The sequence below is a fragment of the Scyliorhinus torazame genome, chromosome 9 (assembly GCF_047496885.1).
Source record: "Scyliorhinus torazame isolate Kashiwa2021f chromosome 9, sScyTor2.1, whole genome shotgun sequence".
Lineage (NCBI taxonomy): Eukaryota > Metazoa > Chordata > Chondrichthyes > Carcharhiniformes > Scyliorhinidae > Scyliorhinus > Scyliorhinus torazame.
Window position 1 is genome coordinate 13,294,022 of NC_092715.1, and position 6,839 is coordinate 13,300,860.

Consider the following 6,839-nt stretch of genomic DNA (forward strand, 5'->3'; position numbering starts at 1 on the left):
TGACCATGCCAAGGAAGCGCACTCGCTGTGTGAATCTGTCTCTCTCACTCTCAGACAGAACATTCCGGATCCTAACCTCTCACTGTGTGAATCTGCCTCTCTCACTCTCAGATAGAACATTCCGGATCCTAACCTCTCGCTGTGTGAATCTGTCTCTCTCACTCTCAGACAGAACATTCCGGCTCCTAACCACTCGCTGTGTGAATCTGTCTCTCTCACTCTCAGACAGAACATTCCGGATCCTAACCACTCGCTGTGTGAATCTGTCTCTCTCACTCTCAGACAGAACATTCCGGATCCTAACCACTCACTGTGTGAATCTCTCTCACTCTCAGACAGAACATTCTGGATCCTAACCACTCGCTGTGTGAATCTGCCTCTCTCACTCTCAGACAGAACATTCCGGATCCTAACCACTCGCTGTGTGAATCTGTCTCACTCTCAGACAGAACATTCCGGATCCTAACCACTCGCTGTGTGAATCTGCCTCTCTCACTCTCAGACAGAACATTCCGGATCCTAACCACTCGCTGTGTGAATCTGTCTCACTCTCAGACAGAACATTCCGGATCCTAACCACTCGCTGTGTGAATCTGTCTCTCTCACTCTCAGACAGAACATTCCGGATCCTAACTGTGGTGAATGTATAATTACTGAGAATTCACCAGTGCGCTGTGTTATGTTATTAACCCTGTCGCTCTACCTATGGGCCATTGTGTGGCTTCACCGACAGGGGATATGTTGGGGCCTGTACGGGCTCCGCCCATGGCTCCGCCCCCTTTACAGGAAGTAAACAGGCAGCTGAGCTGCGGGGCCGCCTTCAGTGTTGTACCGGTCACAGGCAGGCTCAGTTCTAAGCTGATTAAAACCACGGTTTACTTCTCCACGTGTCTTCGAGTGAATTGATGGTCGCATCAATTTAATCAGCTTAAAATACTACAATGGAATCAGCATTTCTGTCCAGCTCGACGGAACCGCTTCCTATACAGAGGCCCTCGCACTACTCGAACGCCTCCAAGTGCGGCCTGTGAATGAGGTATACGCGCGACACGTTTTCACCACTCGCCACCAGTGCCCCGGGGAGTCGCTCGATGATTACCTACGCGACCTCAAAGTCCTCATGTGCAACTGTAACTACCAGGCCGTTACGGCCCCTCAGCACATGGAGATCGCCGTCTGAGACGTTTACATGGCGGGGGTCCGATCGAACTATGTGAGACAGCGCCTGCTCAAAAAAGGGGCCCAGGACCTGGACGACACGGTAATACTGGCTACCTCTCTGGAGGCCGCTTTTCACAGCCTTACTGCGTTCCCGGCTGATCACGCGACCCCCTCGTGGGCCCCCGACCCGAGACCTCCCCAGGCCTGTGCCGCGCGGCCGCCAACCCATCATGGGGGGCTACCCTGCTACTTTTGCGGCCAGTCCCAACACCCCTGACTGCACTGCCCGGCCCGCAACACAAACTGCAGCAGCTGCGGGTGAAAAGGACACTTCGCCAAGGTCTGCCTGGCCAGGTCTAAGAACTCAAACTCACAGGCCTGATCCACAGACTCACAGACCCGCAGACCCCGCAAGGTGGCAGCGTGTCTGCCGACTCCACCGCCGCATAACATGTGCCATCCACGGGGGCCGCCATCTCGGCCATTCTCCCATACGCGGCCGGCTACGTGCGATCGATGGGGGCCGCCATCTTGGACGCCATCTTCCTCACCGCCCGACACGCTCGACCAACGGGGCCGCCATCTTGGCTGCCATCTGCTACGCCGCTCGACGCGTACGACCTACACGGACAGCCATCGCGGGGCCGGCCCAGAACCTTCGATCACGCTGCCGGCTACCCACACCTCAGCGCGGTCACTTGAACCAGTCGCGACCTAAGCACCTCCGGAGCTCCATGATGGCCGTCCGGGTTAACGGGTACGAGACACCTTGCCTTTTCGACTCCGGGAACACAGAGAGCTTCATTCACCCGGACATGGTAAAACGCTGCTCGCTCCCAATACTCCCGACGCAACAAACCATATCCCTCGCCTCTGGGTCGCACTCGGTGCAAATCCAAGGGTGCGCTACTGTAACCCTAGCGATACAGGGCGCTGAGTACGCTAACTTTCAACTATATGTGCTCCCAGACCTCTGTGCTCCTCTCCTTTTTGGACTCGACTTCCAGTGCAACCTCAGGAGCCTAACTCTTATGTTCGGGGGGCCCCTGCCCCCGCTCACCATATGCAGCCTTGCGACTCTAAAAATCGACCACCCCCCCTCTCTTCGCAAACCTCACCGCCGAATGCAAGCCAGTAGCCACCAGAAGCAGGCGGTATAGTATGCAGGACAGGACGTTCATTAGGCCCGAGGTCCAGCGTCTCTTGCGGGAGGGGGGTCATAGAGGCCAGCAATAGCCCCTGGAGAGCTCAGGTGGTGGTCGTCAAGACCGGGGGAAAGTTCCGGATGGTGGTTGATTGCAGCCAGACCATTAACTGGTTTACGCAACTCGATGCGTACCCCCTTCCCCGGATCGCAGATATGGTAAACCAGATTGCGCACTACCGCGTGTTCTCCACGGTAGATCTGAAGTCTGCGTACCACCAGCTCCAATCCGCCCGGAGGACCGCCACTACACGGAGTTTGAGGCAGACGGCCGCCTTTTCCATTTCCTCCAGGTCCCCTTTGGCGTCACAAACAGGGTTTTGGTGTTCCAACGAGCGATGGACCGAATGGTGGACCAGTACGGGCTGCGGGCCACGTTTCCGTACTTGGACAATGTCACCATCTGCGGCCATGATCAGCAGGACCACGACGCCAACCTCCACCGATTTCTCCAAACTGCCCAAAAACTCAACCTCACCTACAACAAGGAGAAATGCGTTTTCCGCACAACCAGGCTAGCCATCCTCGGCTACGTCGTGGAAACGGGGTCCTAGGGCCTGACCCTGACCGTATGCGCCCTTCCTACAACACCCTCTCCCTCACTGTCCCAAGGCCCTGAAGAGGTGCCTTGGATTTTTCTCCTATTACGCCCAGTGGGTCCCCCAGTACGCGGGCAAAGCCCGCCCATTATTTAAGGCCACCCTCTTTCCACTGGCAGCCGAGGCCCGCCAGGCCTTCAACTGCATCAAGGCGGACATCGCCAAAGCTGCGATGTGCGCGGTGGACGAGTCCGTCCCCTTCCAGGTGGAGAGCGACGCCTCAGAGGTCGCTCTCGCCGCCACCCTCAACCAAGCAGGCAGGCCGGTAGCGTTCTTTTCACGCACCCTCACCACCTCCAAAATTCGACACTTCACGGTCGAAAAAGAAGCCCAAGCCCTCGTGGAAGCCGTGCGGCACTGGAGGCACTACCTCGCTGGTAGGAGGTTTACCCTCGTCACCGACCAACGATCGGTAGCCTTCATGTTTGACAATACGCAGCGGGGCAAGATCAAGAATGATAAGTTCTTGAGATGGAGAATCGAACTCTCCACCTATAACTACGATATAGTATATCGCCCTGGGAAGCTCAACGAGCCACCAGATGTCCTGACCCACGGCACATGCGCCAGCGGGCAAGATGACCGACTACGGGCTATCCACGATGACCTCTGCCACCCGGGGGTCACCCGGCTCACCCATTACATCAAGGCCCGCAACCTGCCCTACTCCACCGAGGAGGTCAGAGCTATAACCAGAGACTGCCAAATCTGTGCGGAGTGTAAACCGCACTTCTATCGACTGGATAAAGCCCACCTGGTAAAGGCATCCCGGCCCTTTGAACGCCTCAGTATCGATTTCAAAAGGCCCCTCCCCTCCAATAACCGCAACACGTACTTCCTTAACATCATAGATGAGTTCTCTTGCTTCCCGTTTGCCATGCCCTGCCCTGATATGACCACCCCCACTGTCCTTAAAGCCCTGCATAGTGTCTTCACCCTGTTTGGTTTCCCCAGTTATGTCCACAGCGACCGGGGCTCGTCGTTCATGAGCGACGAACTGCGTCAGTACCTGCTCAGTAAGGGCGCCGCCTCGAGCGGGACTACCAGTTATAACCCCAGGGAAACGGGCAGGTGGAGAGGGAGAACGCGATGGTCTGGAAGACCGTCCTACTGACCCTACGGTCTAGGAATCTCCCAGTTTCTCACTGGCAGGAGGTCCTCCCCGATGCGCTCCACTCTATTAGGTCCCTCCTTTGCACGGTCACAAACCAGACTCCTCATGACTGTTTGTTTGTTTTCCCTAGGGGACCTACCTCAGGGACCTCGCTTCCGCCCTGGCTGATGACACCGGGTCCAGTCCTCCTCCAAAAACATGTTCGGAGCCATAAGATCGACCCCCTGGTAGAGAGGGTCCAGCTCCTGCATTCCAACCCACACTATGCCTACGTCGAACACCCCGATGGCCGGCAAGATACCGTCTCCCTCTGGGACCTGGCGCCCGCAGGCTCCACCACCACTCCCACTACTGCATCCCCCACACTATGTCCCGTCCGACCACCCATGTTCAGCGCCCCCACCCCTATATGGTTCCCGCGCTCCCTCCCACCCGCCGCACTGGTCCACAGGAATGAAGCTCCGGAAGAGCCGCTCCCGGAGTCCTCGCCTGTGCCTGCTCCGGACCCACTTCCACAGCCACCCGAAGCGGCTGCAACACCAGTGCTTCGGCGGTCGCAACATATGGTCCGGGCACCGAACCGACTGAATCTATGAGCCCGTCACCCCCGCCGGACTTCATTTATAAACAGGGGGTGAATGTGTTTAATGTATAATTACTGATAATTCACCAGTGCGCTGTGTTATGTTATTAACCCTGTCGCTCTACCTATGGGCCATTGTGTGGCTTCACCGACAGGGGATATGTTGGGGCATGTACGGGCTCCGCCCATGGCTCCGCCCCCTTTACAGGAAGTATAAAGGCAGCTGAGCTGCGGGGCCGCCTTCAGTGTTGTACCGGTCACAGGCAGGCTCAGTTCTAAGCTGATTAAAACCACGGTTTACTTCTCCACGTGTCTTCGAGTGAATTAATGGTCGCATCACTAACCACTCGCTGTGTGAATCTGTCTCTCTCACTCTCAGACAGAACATTCCGGATCCTAACCACTCGCTGTGTGAATCTGTCTCTGCCACACTCTCAGACAGAACATTCCGGATCCTAACCACTCGCTGTGTGAATCTGTCTCTCTCACTCTCAGACAGAACATTCCGGATCCTAACCACTCGCTGTGTGAATCTGTCTCCACCACACTCTCAGACAGAACATTCTGGATCCTAACCACTCGCTGTGTGAATCTGTCTCTGCCACACTCTCAGACAGAACATTCCGGATCCTAACCACTCGCTGTGTGAATCTGTCTCTCTCACTCTCAGACAGAACATTCTGGATCCTAACCACTCGCTGTGTGAATCTGTCTCTCTCACTCTCAGACAGAACATTCCGGATCCTAACCACTCGCTGTGTGAATCTGTCTCCACCACACCCTCAGACAGAACATTCCGGATCCTAACCACTCGCTGTGTGAATCTGTCTCTCTCACTCTCAAACAGAACATTCTGGATCCTAACCACTCGCTGTGTGAATCTGTCTCTGCCACACTCTCAGACAGAACATTCCGGATCCTAACCACTCGCTGTGTAAAACATTTTATCTCACATCATCTTTGCCACATTCAGTTCAGAAACTAGACTAAACTAGGTTCAGGATGGACGCAGGCCTAAAACGAGAGAAGCTCAATCTGGAAGCACGGACACCGGAGGCGAAGGAAATTTTTTAATACTGGCTGCGGTGCTTCGAGGCCTACCTGGACTCCGCAGAGATTCCCATCCTGGGGCCACGCAAGCTGAGCCTACTCCACGCCCGGGTGAGTCACAGAATCTCCGCCACGCTCGAAAAGGCAACGACTTATGAAGAGGCGGTCAAGCTACTCCGCAAGCGGAGGTACACGCCAGGCACCTGATCTCGACCTGCCGGCAGCGCTCGGGGCAATCGCTCGACGAATTCGTCGAGAAACTCACCACGCTGGCCAGGGACTGTGACCATCAGGATGTGACAGGGGAAGTCCATATGAACCTGCACATCAGAGACGCTTTCGTGTCCGGCATCCGCTCGACCTACATCCGGCAGCGGCTGCTCGAAAACGGGGCAAAAGACCTCCAGGGCACGCTAACGCTCGCCTCCTCGCTGGAGGTAGCCCGACATAACTTGGGTACGTACCCCGCGGACTCTGCGAGACCCCCCAGACTTCCTCAGACTCAACCGTATTACAGGCCTGCGCCACGCGGTGACCCGCTCACCATGGGGGCAGGGCCAGCACCCACGCCCACGCTGCCCAGCCCGCTCCGTGATCTGCAGCAACTGCGGGAAGAAAAGGCATTTTGCGAGGGTCTGCCTGGCCAGACCCAGGGGCCAGAAAAACAAACAACAGCCGGTCCGAAAATGCTGCTGCGCACCGACCCGACATGCCCCCTTCTGACGCGTCATCAGCCTCGTGCGAATCATGGGAGCGGCCATCTTGTCGGCGGCCATCTTCTCGACCCGACACGTGCGACCAACGGCAGCGGCCATTTTACGAGTCCGACTCGGCTGAGGACTCCGACTACCCGCGACTGGGTGCGATCACCCTCGACCAAACTAGGCCAAAACACCTGCAGAACTCGATGATGAAGGTCCAAGTCAACAGGCGCGACACTGTATGCCTCCTTGACTCCGGGAGCACGGAGAGCTTTATCCACCCTGAAACGGTAAGGCGCTGCTCCCTATGCACCCATCCCACATCCCAAACCATAGCCCTCGCATCAGGGTCCCACTCGGTACAAATCACGGGGTACTGTATTGCGGATCTCTCGATCCAGGGTGCCAAATACATCCGTTTCAAAAT

At 56.5% G+C, this 6,839-nt stretch overlaps 1 long non-coding RNA gene across 1 annotated transcript; it reads left to right on the forward strand.

The window, feature by feature from the left end:
- Nucleotides 1–648: 648 nt before the first annotated feature.
- Nucleotides 649–4,966, forward strand: LOC140429067 (uncharacterized). The gene is made up of 2 exons (XR_011948976.1): nucleotides 649–1,979; nucleotides 4,209–4,966. It is a non-coding gene; the product is annotated as an uncharacterized lncRNA (long non-coding RNA).
- Nucleotides 4,967–6,839: the final 1,873 nt, after the last annotated feature.